At 33.9% G+C, this 19,147-nt stretch overlaps 1 protein-coding gene across 10 annotated transcripts in view; it reads left to right on the forward strand.

Moving 5' to 3' along the window:
• The window catches only part of PCDH9 (protocadherin 9), a 904,506-nt gene that overhangs the window by 340,653 nt on the left and 544,706 nt on the right, over positions 1–19,147 (forward strand). The gene's annotated exons all lie outside the window — the stretch shown is intronic.

Here is a 19,147-nt window from a genome sequence, read left to right on the forward strand (position 1 = left end):
CACAAGCAATGATGTCTGATGTTTGAACTTTATAGGATGATTGTACCCAGGGGCTTTTTAGGCAGCTATGTTTGGTGTCTCATGAACATTAAAAGGAATGCCCTCGCCATGGCTTCCTAACAAAGTACTAGACTTATACTAAGTACTATGAATCCAACCCGTGTGCTATCACTGTTCTACTTACTTTGATTTATTCTTTAGTACTTTAATACCACAATACAACCAATCTCTTGTTTGTTCTATTCACTGTCACTATGCATTGAGCTGAGTGCTTTGTAGCTATTTTTTCCTTCAATAATAACATCTCCTTTCTCATCCTGTGTCCTGGAGCATTTTTTGCATTTGTCCTTTGGCTCCAGGATTTGTTTGCATTCATTTGTACTAAACTACATTTTTAAATTGTGTCTTCAAGCCAAGCCACTTAAATGATCTAAATGTGTCATTGAGTTCTAAAGGATGTCTTATTTCATTTCCTATTCTGCTTTTTAATTTCATAGTATTAAAAATTGTGCAAACTATTATAAATCTAATTTGAATAATTTTTTATTCATTTAGACACTTGATGTCTTGTCTCACAAATGTATTTTAGAGATTTCCTTTCATGTTCTTTCCTGTCTCTAGGTCTGGACAAATGAATAGAGCCATCTTTTCTCAAAGATCTTTAGTTGAGGATATTTTTAAAATGAGTAAGGTGGAAAATGGACTTCTTAGGTATTCATGTTATTTAAACATAATTAATCCTAAGTTGCCATTTGATACTTGGGAATGCATTAGCTGATTTTTCAAAGCTACAACACCATCTGTAGGGTTATGTGTATGTGCAGGTCTCACAAAAGAAAAAATATAATGATAATTGGTAGCCAGCCATGGGAACCAAGACTGCTCATTGAACTAGGTTCACTTATTTCAGGGCATGTTGTTTTTAGTCATCTATTTTCAATATAAGAATACATTTTAAAGTAAAGGCTGGTCTACTACTCTTGCCAGAGCAATTACATAGCTTTCTGTAAAATTAGCTTAAGGTTTGTACTTGTTTTCTACCACCTGAGAGAATGCCTCCTCTAGTACTTTTGATGATGGAAATTCCTACTGTTCATGTGATAATATTCAAAATAGGAAAAGCGTAATTATTAATTGGCATTAGGTATTTTTTTCATATGGCTTAAGAATAAGTCATGGCTCTCTATTCTCCTAAATTAGCTCACAACAGATCTGTTAAGTGTCTGTTTTCCAAAGTGACTGCCTGTCTTCCTGGGAGGGGCATAGCTTTCCACAAACAACAATTTTACTGTTTTTGTAGTAATACCTTCTCCTTGCTACACTGAATGACAGTGTATCGTAGTCTTAGGTTATCCACACTCTTAAATGCAACCTCTGTTTGTCTTCTCTGAACATAATACCCTGTCCAACTTGGAAGTAGACATCCATTAAAGAAGATGATAGAAAAACACTGAAGCTATCTATCTGGTGTTCCTGTTCTCCTATATGCTATTCTTCACTTTCTATTCTGTTTTATTATACTTTAAAACCATCAAGATTCCTTCTTAATGTTAAATTCCCAATAATCCTCCTTTGTAAATATCTTTGTTTGCAAATACATTTTCTTCTTAAACTTTGTTTTAAGTTGTAAAATGTATAATTTGCTGCATTCCGATTCAGGACCACAAATGCTAAAACCTAGCTGTTTATTTTTGTTCCACTGTGGTTGTTCTGCCATTCCATCTGATGTCACACTCCATGAAGATGAAATTAGCCTTTCAAGGCCTACATATGAGAAATTTTTTCTTATCTTTTAAAATTAGTTCCACTGTCCTTGCATTTAGCCTATTATGAATTTAAGATTGCCCTTACTTATCTCTCTTTTTCACTCTCTGCATCTTCTACTTTCTCCATTAGAACACAGTACTTATTTTTGTATTTGTCAGGATCTGTGAAGCAATTTCTGAAGGTATTTAAAAATCTCTTGGATTAAAGACTGGTGTCAAGTGCTAATTGAGAAAAGGGAGTATTTGAGTAAAAGTTTGTCTTCTCTAATTTTTGGTCTGTGATTAGCAAATTAAAAGTTAATTTAAGCACCCCTTAAGGTGAAAGGACTTGGGAGAGTCATCAGAATAAGAAAGTGTTCCCTGTTCTCTTTGTTTAGAAGAATACAGTTCCAGATAAAGTATTTAAATTCACAGAGCCACTCACAAGAGAAAAGAAGAATTTAGGTTCTAAGCAGTTGAAGAATAGTCTTATTTTTTTCTCTATGAATATAAAACATTGTGTTCTTGAAAATGGCAGTCCAATGAAGATGTTTTATTTTTACTAAGGTGTTGTTTTAAACGTAAAACTAACCATACAATACCTAGAGGGAGAAAGTGAAATAAAAATGATCTGAATGTTTTCACAAATATCTGAAGCTTGGAATGGGCAGAATGCAGGTACATTTTCCTAGAAGAAACCCCTAAAAACCTGTTAACTGAAGCTGAAGACTCCAAGGCTTGTAAGCTCATGTTCTCCAATTCTTTAAACAGTTTTAACTTGGATTCTTCTTGAAATTAAAACCGCTTTTGGAAACTTATAGAGGTTTAGGTTCAAAGCAAAAGGTGGTAGGAGAGAAGGTAACTCAGTGGCGCTCGGATTTACATCTGAGTAATTTTAAATTTTGCTTCCTATTAATTCTAATACTATTATTCACATAGAATACATTGTTATTTTTTAATAGACATCTATTTTTTATGGTTAAAAGGATATTATCTGACTTTCCTATCTTTTAGCTAATGCAGTTGTTTTTCAGTTTTCAATTTGGCCAAGATTGAATGGACATCAAGCATTGTTAGGAGGTTTCATATACATTGTTTTATTTAATTTTTCTCAAATCTGTGAGGTAGATATTAAGATTTTAATATTTAGATTATAAAGCTAATTATAGTATCTAAGAGGCATCCAAAATCAAGTGATAAGAGCAGTCTGAATTGCAGGTCAGTGTTCCAAAGATATATAACTTTAAGAAATTGACAATATCCTCTGATTAATAAAAACAGAATATGTGAAACTATCAGATTTTTCTTTTACTTTAAAGTCATACTTTGCCTAGTGACATTTAAAATATTCTGATCTTTAGAAGTCTCTTGTCTCTTTTTTATTCTCTAGAAGAATTTCTCTAGCATAGTTAGTAATATCTCTTTTTATCATTCATTTTAGTTTGACTGCTAGATAGGCTACCTACATGATAACTTAAAATCATCATTGATATCCATGTCCCTAACCCAAAAACAAAAATCAAGTAATATCAAACACTAGAAAAACTGAAATTTCTCCTAATTCATCCCTTTAAAAAAATTAAGTTCATTAGTCTCTTTGTTGACATGAAGAGCGGAGAAATGCATTTGAACTTAGAGACAAGAAACCAGGTTTGAATTAACAATATGAAACTTGATGTTTTGTGGTTGTGTTTTTTTACTTTACTCCTTCTAAGGCAAAGTTATTTGTTTTGCTGTGCTTTCCTTCTTAGCAGTAACTGAATATCTGATCTGTAGTCATGCTTTCATTTTTGTAGAGAAAGGCAGATGTGCAATAATTGAGTAATATACTTTTTTTATGTATTTACCCTCTGATTCTGGATGTATAGTATTCACTTTAATTCACAGTATGAAGTCTAATCAGTTGTGGTCATTGGTTTAAGTAAGTCCCTGCAATATTTTAGTGAATAACTTTGTCAACTACTGAACACTGTGATAATTCACACTAGGCATTACGTGATTCATTATCATTCATATGAAGACAGGACAGGGAAGCAGCATTTATAGTATCAATATTTAATATCTTGATGAATTGTTTTAGTGGTCAACAATATCTAAAGTTCAAACTCAACCTTTTTTAACAAAATACTTTTTTAGAATCATTTGTCTTTCAAGAGAAAGGTAGGACTTTAGGATTGGCATACTGCCTGACATATAATGTGTTTATGGTATTTAGGGAGAAGGAAAGTATATTTTCCAGGTCCCCCAATTTCATTAACTGCAATAATCTGTAAATCCCAGTGTAAACAAATATGAAAGGGCCCATGGCCCCTTAGAATTTCTAAACATAGTTGTAAATTGTTAACAGTAAACTGTAAATATATTGGGGATAGATTACTTTTTAGAATGTAGATAACAAACATACGGGATTATAGCATAAAAAAAGGGTAAAATGTGATTCCTATGGTAAGTGGAAACTTTTCCTTGGTTGACATTTAAAAATACCCAGTGCAGTTTTTTTCACCAAAATAGACACTGGAATGGATACTGCCCACACTCTCTCATGTAGAAAAGTAGAAAAATGTTTCTAGCAGCCTCTCGCCCATTGCTTTTTCTGCTCTGTGTATCTGGCATCATGTGCATTTAGACTCCAAATGTGGTGATGTTTACCAAACAGCAGGGTGCACAATTTCCTATCACGGTACATAGGAAGAAAAGTAGAACATATGCTTGAATATTCCACATAATTTGTTAGAAGATGCATGTGGATCTATATCTAATATGAAATTAATTTTTGATACACACACAGAGCTCTGTAACCAGATTTTTACACAGTGTGTTGTGATATTGTAATCACTCATTCATGAGCTATATGTTGGAATTATGCTACTAGAACTATCAAAATTGTCTTGCTGTTTAAATGCCACTGGCAACATATTTGAAAAAATTTGATAATCAAGTCTAGCTCCTTTAGGGGAAATGTTTGTACTGACCCTGTAGGTGGTACAATAGATGTTAGTTAGTGGCTTGAAGCTAATTTTTCTATTTCATGTATTTAAGAAACATTGCTTTCCAAAAGATAACGGACTTCTGATAGACTCTCTCCCTCCCTCCTCCTGTACACAGCGCACACACTCATACATGAAGACATGTATGCTTTTGCACACACCATCTAAAGTCCACTGAACTTTTTAAAGTTTTAAGTATTTCAACAATTTTATAGAGGATTCGATACTTAGGGAAGGTTTCAAGCCTCTAGATTTGCAGTTAAATAAGTCTTATCTAGCAAAATGAATCTCATTGAATGCTCTAGCCTCAAAAGAATCATACCAAATATATTTTAATGAACCCCTATTCCAAAGCCAAATATTTTGCTAGGCATCCGCATTGATCTCATTTACTTATGACAGCTTCGTGCTGTGATCATCTCCGTGTGACAGCTACGTACAGCTCACAGAGTTCCTCCATGCTGTCATGCAGCACAGTGCTGCTCCTTATCCTACTTTAGGGAAGTTTTATTACTGACCTTGATGAAGATCCAGAAAGTATGTTCTTCATATCTGCATGTTGTACAAAGTAAAATCTACAGGATAGATGACAAGATCAGTATAAGAAAATATCTAAGTGACTGGAAGAGTAGATAGAAATGAATGGCTGTATATGTAGTGTGTTGTACATATGCATTACAGCCAAGGAGAAATATAATTAGAAAATGCATTTGACCTAGCTTTGCATGGAAACAAGTGATAAGATTTGGAGTGTTACATTGATCATAATTCATGTAATCTGGCAGGTTTAGATTGTTACTGAAAATAATGATATTTTCTTAGACCAGATTAAGAAATATTTTGAGTCTATGATGATGAATTTAATGATTTGACTTTCTATTGGGCTGATCAAATCATATATAGAGTTTTACATTCAGTTCTGGGCACCAAACTGTCAAGGATGCATTGTTAGAACGCAATGTATACTAAGGAAGTAAATGCGGACAGTGGCTATCTGGACACCCTTTTCTGTGTCAACCAGGATGATGTAACTGGAAAATAAGACTTGGGAAGCTGGGGGAGGGGGTGGAGAAAGGAGCTGTGTATGTTGCACATATCTTTAAATATTAAAAAGATTATCTGGGAAGTAGAGTGAAACAAATGTATGGCATTCAAGAAGACCTGCGCCTGGAGATCAGGAGAAAAGCCACCCAGAGGAAAAGGAAAATTATAGGAAGGAAAAATGTCCCATAATAGAACAGCTTATAATGAACTATTTTTCCTTGGAAATGCATTTGTCATATTAAAGGGTAAATCGGACTCTTTGGCATTTACTATTCCTTCCATTTTAAATGCTTAAGACTTTACACTTAAATGTAGAACAGAGTAGTGAGAGAAAATAGCTTATGCATATTTTAAATATATAAAAATGACATTCCTCTTGCTTTTAAAAAATGTTTTTATGGATATTATGGTGACATTTCATAGCAGGCCTTGATGACATAAAATAACATAACTAGACTGACTCATGAATGTTGTTTACCAAAACAAAAAATACAGATTAAGTTGACTTTATTTTTTTTACTAATCAAAGTGATAATTTTCAGGATAAGTGGATAAAAAGGAAAGGCTTTATATTATTATATATAATGGCTAACTTTTAAGGATGTTTCTACATTACACATTGAGATACTGAATATTAGAGCTCATTTTAGGCTTACAAATCTAAAAACTAGAAACTACCTCCTTCCTACACTCAGCCATAAGAAATGACATGATATATCTGTATATTTAATTAGTCTGTGGTCATCATCCCTTCATCCACTTTATACCAAAGCTTAGAGATACTGTTGCAAAAAAAATTTCTGAATTCATAAGAGCACATTCTTTAAGTTGGCTGTAACTAGAGAGAAGTAGGAGAAATAGCCTTAGCTATTTGAACATGTCAGTTTCATTTTAAAGACTGGCAGGTTGAATCCCACAAAATTTGATCCATAACTGTGCTCAGATATCATATTGGCTTTCATATGTCCTTTCTGCTGACCTGATTTAAGAATGTGGTATGAAGAATATTAGAAATCATAATATAAAGAGAAAGGATATAGATTAAAACTTGATTTCAAAAGAGACTGTATTTTGTTTTATTCAACTCTCCATACTGTTGGTGTGTTTTTAAATTTGTCACACCTGTCTTTTTCCTAGGATGATTTTATGAAGAATTACCGCATCTTTAAAGCTTTTCCAAAACTTACAGCCATGCTAGATACATGCTGGAAACGAAATATTTCTGCTTAATTCATCATAACTAGAATTGAAAAGGGCAAGTCCACACTGTAGAGAAAAAGAGGTAAAATCTTATGTTTCCATATGAATTGATCCACTAAAGAGGTGAACATAATTGTTTTTTACCTAACTAGATCTGATAATCAAATAGTTGTGGCACATAATGAAAGGCGTATTTTTACCTCTTGAAATAAAAAATTTAATATCAGCAAGAGCACTCATTTTGACACTTTCCTCATCTGTGGCTCATCATTTTACCATAGGTCCTTTATTGAGAATCTTTAACATCTGGCAGTGTTTAAGAGAGTTGTACAAGAATTTGAAGTCCAGTAGTAGAAAGACTTGTTAAAATAATCAAAGCACAGTTTTTCAAATATACTATAGATATGTGTAGACAGAATTGTCATTCATTGTGATTGGGGGGCTCAGAGAAGTCACTAAATGGAGATAAATTTTAACTTGTGTCTGGATGGTGGAGAAGTTTGTCTTGCAGTGAAAGTAGGGCAGAGTATTTCAGACAATGGGAATAAGAAATAAAGAAAAAAAAAAGAGGTGTAATAGCAAACCACAAAAAACTCTTGTATTTTTATGACTTCCAGAAAGTAGGTCTCAAAAGATGTTCTAGGCAGATCAAGATATGATCAATATAAATAATAAGAAATTTAAGCAGATAGTGACCAGGGATGCACAGGTGTGGCAGAAGTAGCAGACAGGTTAAAGTATATCTTCTCCTGATTCAGAAAGATGATTTAGAACACTATTAAAAATTCCAATTCTGAAGCAGTAAGGAGCAGAGTGACAAACAGCTGTAGCCCAGGATGATGATTTTATTTTTCTTATCCTTTGTGTTCACAGACTAATCAAAGAGAATCATATTTTAACTGGAGCTCTTTTCTTCTCTATAGACCCCAACCTTCCTTTCCTTTCTGTTCTTTCCAACCAAAAAATAGTTTTTGAGTCCAGTAGTCTATCTCCAGTCATTTAGTTACTAGAAAAATTGTAGTGAACAAAGTAAGAAAAGGGTGACGTGTGTAAGTTTGTGTGTGGGGGGAGGGGGATAAGGTGTGTATGTCAAGCACAATGAACACATACTTAACCAATAGCAAAATGTCAATCAAATAATTAACAGATTGTGTATAAAAAGAAACATGCAGGTATACAGTCAATCCTCAGTATTATCATCATTCAAAATATCTCTATTAGAGCACAGGAGCTAAAAAGATAAGTGGAAAAATGGAGAGGATGGAAATGCAAAATTTCAGCCTTTACAGTCCAAGCTGTAATCCCATTTCTATTACTTGTGCTCAAATCCCATTTCTATTACTTGTTAGCAGTAAAACCTTAGGTCATGTATTTGGCCTCATTGTGCTTCAGTTTTCTTCCCTTGGAAGGTTGCAAAAATAAAACAATGTGTTCAGCATCTGGCCCATTGTAGGCTTTCAGTAAATGTTAGTTATGACAATGATGATCATTAAGGCTGTTAGGACAAGGACACTATGAAAACTCCTCATTATTGTTTCTACTTTTAATTGTTAAACTCAGTATTAATTTTGTCACCTTAAAATCCCCTCTACAAGTGTTTCATCTTCAGTATGAGATCTGGAAATGTGACGAAGGCCATCTTATGGTGGCAGCCTTGAACCATGACTGTCAATTGTAGGTTAGACTAAAAAGGCACAGGATGTATGGTTACTTTCTCAAATAAACTCATGAATGAAAGTTTTGTGTGATTTCATTGAATCTAAAATCTAGTGTGTCGTCAGTTGAACCAGATTATTTAATCACACATTTTATTCTCCTATAGCGTAACATTTTGCATAGATACCGATGCAAAAAGTTTTTATATGTGTGTATATATATAGTTATAACTAAAACTTTATATATATATAACTTTAATAAATATTTTAACTGTATGTTCACCTTGCTAGTTTGTCAATTCCTTAAAGAGAACCTGATTTTTCTTAGGTTTTTAAACTCTGCAATTGTTAGCATGGTGCTTGGCACATAACAGGTATTGCGTAAATATCTGTTGACTAAATCAGATATAAGCTTTATTTTTCCCAGCTTTTTCTTGAAGTAAACAGAAGGTACCAACTGGAATCAATCAACTCCTGTCATAACCTTATTCCAGATGTCTCCTAATCTTTGTATATAACAGCAAGTTTATTTCACAAGCAGATTGCCAATGTCCAGTATCCATCTTCTGTCCTATTCACTCTGGATTCATGTCTATGATGTTCTTTCCTCACACCATGACAGAAAAATAATACAACTACCTTTTATAGAACACTCACCACATTTTTGCTCCTACAGTTCTTATTTTTTTTTCTTGCATGTGTTCGATTTTCCTCAAATATTTGTTAAAGTAAAAGTAAGGTACTTTGGTATATTTGGGTATATTTTTCTAAAAAAGAATATGAAAACCACAGGCAATAATTTTAAATGATTGAAATATTCCATATATTGTATATTATCTTTGATAAAAAATTTCAATGATGACTTGACAATGCGTTAGTGTTATCAAAATTCACCATATAAATAATGTAATTATAAAACTAATTATAGTATTTTGTCATGGTAAAATTACCTAAATTGCCCAGTAGTACTGTTATCTTCATAGACTAATATTGAATTTAGCCATTCTAAATTTGTACTGCATATTACATTTTAGCAGCAGTTTCAGGAACCCATTATTAACTGTCAGATGTCATATTATATCAGTGAAATTTGAATCACTCATTACATTTTGCCATTTATATTATGACAGCACATCAGTCTAGGAAACCCATTTAAATAGTGATTTTTAACTTTAGCTAATTTATTATTTAGATAATATATACTTTAGCAATCTAACTATTTGTATTTATGTGAATACATACTATAAAGTTTTATTTAATCAGACTGAAATTAACTGAAATCCACATTTATTTAGCAATATACAAAAATAGCTGCAGACATTTTATACTTGAGTTTCAAAGGTAAAATGAAAGGAGATCAAAACTATATTTGGATTTTTTTTACAAGTTGATAATGCTTGGTAGAGTGAGAAAATATTCATTTCAATGTTCTCTACTTGACCTCATCAGATTTACATTATAAATTAATTTTGAAAGGCTTACTCTTTGCCAATAGTAAAATCCAAGTCATCAAAGAAAAATGATATACATCACATGATAATACATTTTGGATATTTTTTTGGATAGCATGGTTTAAATGATTTTTCCCTTCAACTTTCAATTATTCATCACATTTCATGTTTCTAAGCTTTTTTAAAAATTGCAGCTCTTCTCATTATACACCCATACCTCTGCTTTGTCTTTTATATTTTGTGATTCATATAAAAATATTATATCATATACTATTTAGTAACTGAGCATTGTACTTTGCAGTCTCCCTAAAAATAGGAAACATTAGAGATAAACAGTTTGGTTTTTTAAATATTTAGATACTCAAATATCATCCTACCGTCTTAGTCTCTCCTGTTGAGACAAATTGCTCCCTGGTTCTGCATCCATAAATATCACCAGAGAGACCATTAATAATCATTAGGTATGTGCCTCAATAGAAATTGGGAAATAGTTTAATGGGATTTTAACTTAAATGAAGACCAGCCATGAGTAACACTTTATGATGGATCCTCAGGGTCTGCAAGATAACCACTAACAAGAAAATGATCACTTATCTTTTGGTTTGCTTTTTCTTTCTGTATGAGTTCACAAATAAAAAGCTCAAAAAGTAAAACCAGGATCGCAATTAAGTCCTATTAAATGTGAATAAAAATTTCCACACAAGAAACTAGTTTAATCACCACTGTAAACAGTTTAAGATCCAAACATATGGATCCAATGTTTGTATTTCCAATATTAATATCCATTATCTTAGAATAATCATGCATTTCCTTAAGCATGCTGGATTTCAAAAATTCAGAAGTTTAGTATATATCTCTCTACTAAAGGGATGATGCTTTGGGGATAGAGGTGAGCAAGCTTCCCCCTCCCCAAGATTATATATCTCCCCAAAAAGCAATAACTGTAGGAATGATTAAATAGAAATAGATTTTCATTGAACGAATATATTTATTCCTGCTTTTTGTTCTTTCAATGTTCTTGTTTCTTTCCTACTGTTATAGCAAAGCAATCTACTCCACATCTATCCTCAATATTTTTTTACTTAGTAAAGAAAGGTATAATTAAAGGCCCACTTTCCCTGAAAATGGGTAGTAAAGGAATGAATTTGAAACAATAAAATTTAGAGATAGCCTTTAATTCTGCATAGGCTGCATAAATTTCTGACTAAAATGATTGTTTGAAAATAGGGGTATACAATTCAAAAGGATATATTTTTACTAGCTCAACCACTTAATACTGCTGTGTATCTGTTCTGGACTCAATTGTCATAATTCAAGAGTTTAATTTAGAGGTAACTTAAAAGAAGCATAAAGTGATCTCTGCCACACTGCAGGGCATTTGCAATAATGGCATTTTGGAAAATAAACAGATGCTCCCACCACATCCCATGTCCTTTTCTGTAATACTCACTGGGCATTCCTAAGCCATAGGAAAGCTATTTTGTGATGTGTCTTAGTAGAGACCCATTGAAGATAATCTAATCTGTATTGCTTGATGCTTCTGACCTGTGAAAAAGTAAAAAAGTTAAAACTGCACCTATAAGACAGAAGCTAATAAGAATCAAAAGTCATCATTTTTTCAATAGGTTCCAATTATGCAAAAATATTGAGTTGTTTGGTAATAAAAATAATTGCAACTTGTAGTAACAACATGTAAAGAAATGTTTAAAAATTTGACTATGTATAGAAATACCATTCTGGTATTGAATGCTCTAATAATATATTTATTAGTATTCTTTTGGGAGGCAGGTGCACCCATATTCCTGAAGCTCGCATTAATGAGCATAAAGAGCTCAGAGGATTTCAGTGTGCCTATGACATACTGAAAGGTAAATTATTTTAACCATGTCTTAAAATCCACATTTAAAGTCCTTTTCTGTGTTTTGAAACTATTTACACCATATTTTTGGGAAAAAAAATAAAATCAAGGGAATAAAAAAATGTATGAGTATTCTGTCTTAGTGATACATATTTTAATTTTTAACGTATTTGCAAAACTCAATCAGAAGGATTTGCTTTAAAGATCTTGGCTCATTGCTTTTCCTTGTATTTATTATTGTTCTATAATACTTGTCCTTCCTCCCACTTTCCACTATGCCAAAGTGATCGAGAACGTGTGTTGGGTTTTCTTCCTTAGCGCTTTTGTTTTGCAACTGTGCTTTTTCTGGTACTTTTCAGGCAATTGGTCAGCTTTCAAGTTTACTTGCATTCTTAAAATGACATACAAAATAAACTACTCTGAGATCTGATTAATGCTTACAGTTTAACTTGTGAAACACAAACAAACAGGCAGTGCAGGCCAACCACCTGCAAAATGCTAAAGGGGCCTCCTGATGACTGGGGGAGAGAGCTTTCCGTGTGAAATGTTGCCAGCAGAAAAAAGTGGGCATAGTTAGTTCTCAAGAAAATAACTTTGCCCACAAATTTTGGATAGAGTTAAATATAAATGAAGGAAATATCTTAAGTGTCCAAATACATTTTGAATGTGCTTTGGTAATGATACGATGAGTTACTGAGCGTAAATTATCCATAATCACTGTTTTTATTACATAACTTCAAGTAAGACAACAACAATAAAGAAAACTACATAGATTTTAGAATAAGGATCATCTTGTTTCAAAACACCTAATATCTGCTTTTCTGTTTTCTGCTCTCTCTGTTTGAGGGGAGGGTGGTGCATGAGTGAGCCTAGGAAACTGGCTTAATGACCGAACAACCTCAGCTGTTCTACTGCTACCAAGAAAATGAGAAATACCATACAGAATATTTGCACTATAATTTCCCATAATACTATAAGGTGCTTTTTATATTATGATTTCCTATAATGTCCCATAGTGATATGGGTCACTGGAAATTTTGCATGTCACATAGTTCATACAGAATCTTTTATTATTGTTAATTTTGTTACAGATTGAGTTTGTTGTTCTCAGTTCTTATCCATGCCAAAGCAAAGAATTGAAAGGCAGAGACACGATAGTGGAGCAGATTGAAAGATTTATTTGAATACACTCCAAGGGAGGAGCAGGCCAGGGTCAAGGTAGACAAAGCCTTGACCTGTTAGGTGGAAGGCCTGTATATTGCATTCTGGCTAGGAGGAGCCTCTTTGATTGACAAAGTAGTGTTATTTGATTGACAGTCCATTGATTAAGCCATCTCTCTCAGTGGTATGTATGTCCTTTCCCAGAATGTACACAGAAAAGTAGGGGAGGTTGTGGGGCAAAACCACGTTTATTTTAATGAGATTTTGATGAATGGTAGCGTGTTTCTTAGTTTTGTTTGATTGTACCTGCATTGGGATCTGGTTGGGACCAGTCTGGCCTGGGAGTTATCTTCCTAGAAAGCCTTTGTTGTCTTCAAGTAGGACCCCCTAATTGGGCAGTTTTTTCTTGAACCTTTTCTTCCCCTTCCCCCACTGCTTATGTCCTTCTTTCTACCTGACACCATTATTAGTTATCCCAGTAAGTCAGTTTCCAAATGTGCTATGCTTTACTTTGGAAAACTGGCTCAGTAAGTTGATTTTCTGGGATTTGTTTCAGATCATTTATTGTTTGCTAGGCAGTGAGCTAAGCACTGACCCCCCAGCCTTATTGCAATTAATCCTAAAAAACAAATTCTAAGGTTGTCATTATTACCACTGTTCTGCAAATGAACAAAATGAAGCCTGGAAAGGTTAAGTAAGTTTCTATAGGTTTCATGACCAGAGAGGACAGAAGCAGAATTAGAATCTAAACAGTTCTAGCATTAGACATGTTGGTTTTTTTTAACCTTATGCTAGCTCTATGAGACAGCTAAATTAACCTCTCAGTAGGAATATTTAAAAACTTGAATGATACCAACTGCTTTTAAAGAAATAACATATCATGACTTTGAAAATGCAACTTTCAGTATCCCACTGTTAAAACATAAACTATTGTCAAAATAAGGGTTTCTTACTTATGATGGATCCTAAAAACAATCCAAAAAAGGGTTGTATTTTCCCAAATGTCTAAAAATATACAATTAATTTTCTCAGTGTTTATCTTTTTTTTATAATAATTTCTCAAAATATTCTTTCTTACCACCATGTTTTTCTGCTAGGAGGTACTGGAGGATGACAAAATAGAGAGTGAATAGCAAATATAAATTACAAACTTTGGACACAGCAGTGATGTGAGTCCTGGGGAATTCTTTCTTAATGGGGATCTGCTCATTTCATGAGTCTAGATTGCTCATGTCATGTGATATACTAATAATTTCTGTTGACAAATTGTTCCATCTTTTATATTAAAATATACTGACTTTAAAGGATTTATGGAGTAGTTGGGAAGAAAAAGTATGGGCAGATCTTTATAATGCAGAGTGACAAAAACAATAAAAGCTATAGGCCGGGAGGTTCCCCTGCATCATATAAACCAATCCAGTCTGGAGCACCGTAAGGAATATTTTGAGAAGGGAAACTCTCAACTGAAACTTAATGGCTGGGACAACACAAAATGGACTTCATTTCCTTAAAAGTTTATATTTTAGATAGTTTAAAACTGTTAATAAAGAGAATAAAGAACAGATTTTCTTTACAGTACTATAATGAAAACTAGCAGAGACTAAAGATACCTCTCAATATTAAATTCTAGTAAAAGATCTATTTAACAGCCATTTGGATGTAGGTTCTCTAAACAGCAGATTATGGGAGTTTCAAAATTGGCAGTAATATAGGGAATTTAAGTCCTTTGTTTTCTCTATACTGGGAAAAGTTAGCAGCAATGGTTTTTATTCTCAAAAACACTAGACTCAGTATGTTTTACAAGCCCTACAACCTACTCGTCAGAGATACGTCTCTGAATAGATTCTTTCTTGGCTAAAATCAAAGTTTTGCATGAGTGATTCCTTTTATACACACTCGCTTTTGAGCTAATAGAACACCTATAAGATATGAAAAAAATGCTTAGACATATACTATCCCTTTCTCTAAAGATTTCTATGTATTAGCAATTGAGGTTTGAGGACATATTATTTAATGACTACAAAGCTGATGTAAAGGCCATAGACCAATGCTGTTTATACTGTTTGTAATATTGCTACTGCTAATGATGGCACATTGCTGTCAAGTTGAATGCAAAACAAACAATAGATGGAAATGTTAAGAGCCCATGATTGGTTATAGAATTATCCTGTTGTTTTTATTTTTGCTGTCCTCCTTTTATAAAATGAGAAATTGCAAGTATTGAAGAAAAAATTCAGTGACACTTTTTAAAGATGGTAAGGCAGACTTTATCAAGACCATGATAGATATAGGGACCACTGTGATGGAATTTGACAGTCAGTGAGAGACACTGGACTCAACTCCCAAAACAGCATGAGCAAGTGGGAATATATGGCCAACAAACAGGTTGGAGGTCAGTGGATGGGAAAACATCAAGGGTAAGGAGGGTTCTGGATAAACCAATCTAACAGGATTCTTGCTGAAGACAGGCCAGTGATCAGATATCATCTGGGGATGGTGGAGCATGAGGAACCTGGTCACATATTAAGAGTGAGGAGGTCTGGTTAAAATGACTTAGCAGAGTTCTTGCTAAAGTAGGATTTTACAAGAAAGCACACAGATGAGCCTAGGAGAAGGTTCAGAAGCCTGACTAAGTCTTGGTCACATAAAAAATTTGTCACAAGACAGAAAAGAAATGATACAGAAGTGTCCAGTGACTTTTTATTTCCACAAGTGCTTTAAATCCTTCAAATTCTGTATGGATTTGAATTTCTTTCCTTGTTCTGTGATTTTGTTAATAATGCTATATAAAATATAACATCAACATTTTTATTTAAAAGCAATGCACTTTCATGTATTTACAGATAAGTAAGGCTCTGGAAATATTAAAATATTTTTCTAAGAGTTGAAAGTAATGGGTGAATTGTATGTAATGGAAACATGGTTCACTGGAGGCATTTAGTGTCCAGAGTGGAATAGCCTTTGACTGATTAAGTGGGCAGACTTTATTGACTACATTATTAAATATGAAATCTATTAAACTTAAGTACAACCTTTCCCCCCTTCAAATGTTAACATCAGTACCCAGCGCGAGAGTAAAACTCATGACATTTAGAAGGGAGAGAGAATCAGATGAGATTTACCAGAAAGGTAATATATAAATAATTGAATAAGAATGTCTGTAACAGTGCAGCTCTTTCAGATAATCTGTGACAAAATATTTTTCTACTTTATGATGGGGAAAGGTTTTTTTAATAGAGGTCTCAATCAGTTGTTCCTTAGGCATTGCAATCAGGGTAATTTTAGAAGCTTCCTTCCAAGTTCTGATTTATCACCCCAGTATCCCAAGGGCCCTCCATGTGATTGCCTCGGCGCTGATATTTATGCTGGATGAACTCAAAGTGCAGCACTTAACTTGATATTATCCTTCTTTAGGTCACAAGGGTGCTATCTTTCAAGTATATTTGGGTGATTTTCACACCATTCCATATCTCACCAACACGAGAGGTATCTCTTCTTTGAAACTTAGAAGGCGTCCACCAGACCGGTAAATAAAATTCAACTAGTCTCAGTGAACATTTTTTTTCCCAGCTGGGATGCTAGTTCACAGAAGAGGAAAGTCAATGCACTGAAGTGGGATAAATCCATGCTTTGGTTCCCAGTACCAGCTTTGCAGCTGTGTCATGATTTCCTTTAGGGGTCTAGGAAAATGTAGCTTTTCATGCCTGATCTCCTTTCTATTATTGTTATCTATCCTCTTTAGAGGTGTAAAGAAATGACCTTTCCTCTGGAAATGCCAAACTGATTCTTTAAGGGAGACTGCTGTTGCTTCCAAAGAGACAAGCCTCCTTTTCACTCTTTTGAAGAACCTGCCACTGAGCTTGGCAGGTACAGTACTTAGCAGCAAAGAGGCGGTGCCAGGAGTACCCAGGGAGGGCTGCTCTCGCAGAGGGCGTGGCGTTTGCCGCTGGCTCCCCACGCTGAAGCCGCCAGAGCAGTTCTCCGACGCTATCTTTACATAGCAAGACCTTCACTGTCCTTGTTTACATTCCTAAAGTGAGGCTTTTTTTTTTTTTTTCTTGCTTGCTATAAGTTTGCAAGCTGACAGCTTTGGAATACGAATTTTTCCGCTTGTTTTCAGATCAAGTACAGTAGCACTGAGAGGAGCTTCCCACGCTGCCTCATGTTAGTTGTTGATAAAACCTGAGCTAAAGACTGGTGTCCACTCTGCTCAGCAGCTAGCTGGACCCTTTCCCAAAGACAGTGATGCCCGTATGCATATTGATGGAGTGAGGTCTTATGAATGGGTTTACTGAGGTAGCTGAAGGTTAGGAATGAAAAGATTCTCCTTTTCCATCCCTTGCCAAAAATAGATTTCACTTAGGATTATGTTGTGAGATTGGTTTAGATCTTGGCATTGGTGGAAATAGAAGTTCTTTACTCTGGGAAGCTTGACACTAATCACTTTCCTGTCATTTGCATAATGTTAAATGGTTGGCCAACCCTTGATTTCCATCTATACTTCTTTGGAATCCAATCAACTTTATACTGAAATAGACTGAGGACCTAAAATACATCAGGTCATAATACAGCTAGACTGTGTCTGTAAATTTAAAATATTTGAAGATCCACTACATTCAAATGGCCCTGTGCATCTTTAAGTTACAACAGAGCCACAGGTTTTATTAGTAGGATTTCATTTCTTTAAAGCCAAGGGGCTACAAAGTAATTAGCAATTATCTGACAAACCAGAATGTATCCCTTTATGTACTTTTTTCTTGGGTTATATGGTTATTATTTCACTGTATTTTCTCAAGATAACCTTGGGATTCCTCTTTCAGCAATGCTTTCACTAAAAAAGTGAAAAAAATGTCGAGAGTGAAATAGCCTTTGACTGATTAAGTGGGCAGACTTCACTGACTGCATTATTACATATGAAATCTATTAAACTTAAGTACAACCTTTTCTCCTTCAGATGTTAACATCAGTGCCCATATACATCTATTGGTAATCAATAAAAGAAACAAACAAAATCTTGACTGATCACTTTATTTTTTAAGAGATTTCAATAAACCAAATGTACCAATGGAGTAATGCTTTTTTGCCCCAAGGCAAAAAATTCAAAAAAAAACTTCAAAAAAATCAAACTTTTCAGGTTTAGTGATAAACCCAAGAAGAAATTACTTTGATTGTTTAATATTATATTACGTACCCGTATAATCACCAAATTTCTTCTCTAATCTTGCTCTCAAATGATTATTGTTTATGCCTTAAAATATATGCTGACTTTCTATTCCTAGGAGCGTTTAAAGACTGGCTATAAAACTTGAAGATAGTTTTTATGAGATACTGCATGCAATTAACCAACCTATCCTTAAACTGTATTTTAAGCTGAAGTGTTGGCAATTCAAAGGCTTTTCTTGTTCAAATGCAGACATTAACAAAAATTATTAAAAGAAAATGCCAGAGAAACAATGAGTCAGAGTGTCTATGTACTACACCAAGAAGAAATTGGTAACAACAGTGGAACAGAGTTCTGCAAGTAGAAAGTTTTCAGATAATTGAAATGTAGTTAAAGTTTGGATATCTCATTAGTAATTTGGATAAGGAAGAGTTTTACTTATATTTTCTATTATTAAATGCAGGAGCTAGCAAAACAGTCCTTTTTCATTCTTCATAAAAATCATGATTTATCAAGCTCATAAAATTAAGAAGGTGATATTGACAGAGCCATACCTGAATGTTTTTGTTCTGAAAAGATTTTTTCCAAGTGTCTGATATTCAGAGCACTGAGTAGTAGACTCCCCAAAGCTCATTTTCACCAGTAATTACTATAAAATATTAAATAACAATATGCAGTGATTATGTAGACATAATAAAATTGATACTGGAGGAAGTAGGAGAGAGAATGGGAAGGGACTTGTGAGGCATTAAGTGTCTACTCTGAGCCAGACATTCTCCTAAGCACTGTGAAACGAAAATCAGTGGAGGCGTGAGGAGTTGTTATCTAATCAGGGAGGCAGACATGTAAACAAACAATTACAGCATTTGAAAATTATTAAAATAG

This window comes from Manis javanica, chromosome 9 (genome assembly GCF_040802235.1).
Source record: "Manis javanica isolate MJ-LG chromosome 9, MJ_LKY, whole genome shotgun sequence".
NCBI classification, from domain to species: domain Eukaryota; kingdom Metazoa; phylum Chordata; class Mammalia; order Pholidota; family Manidae; genus Manis; species Manis javanica.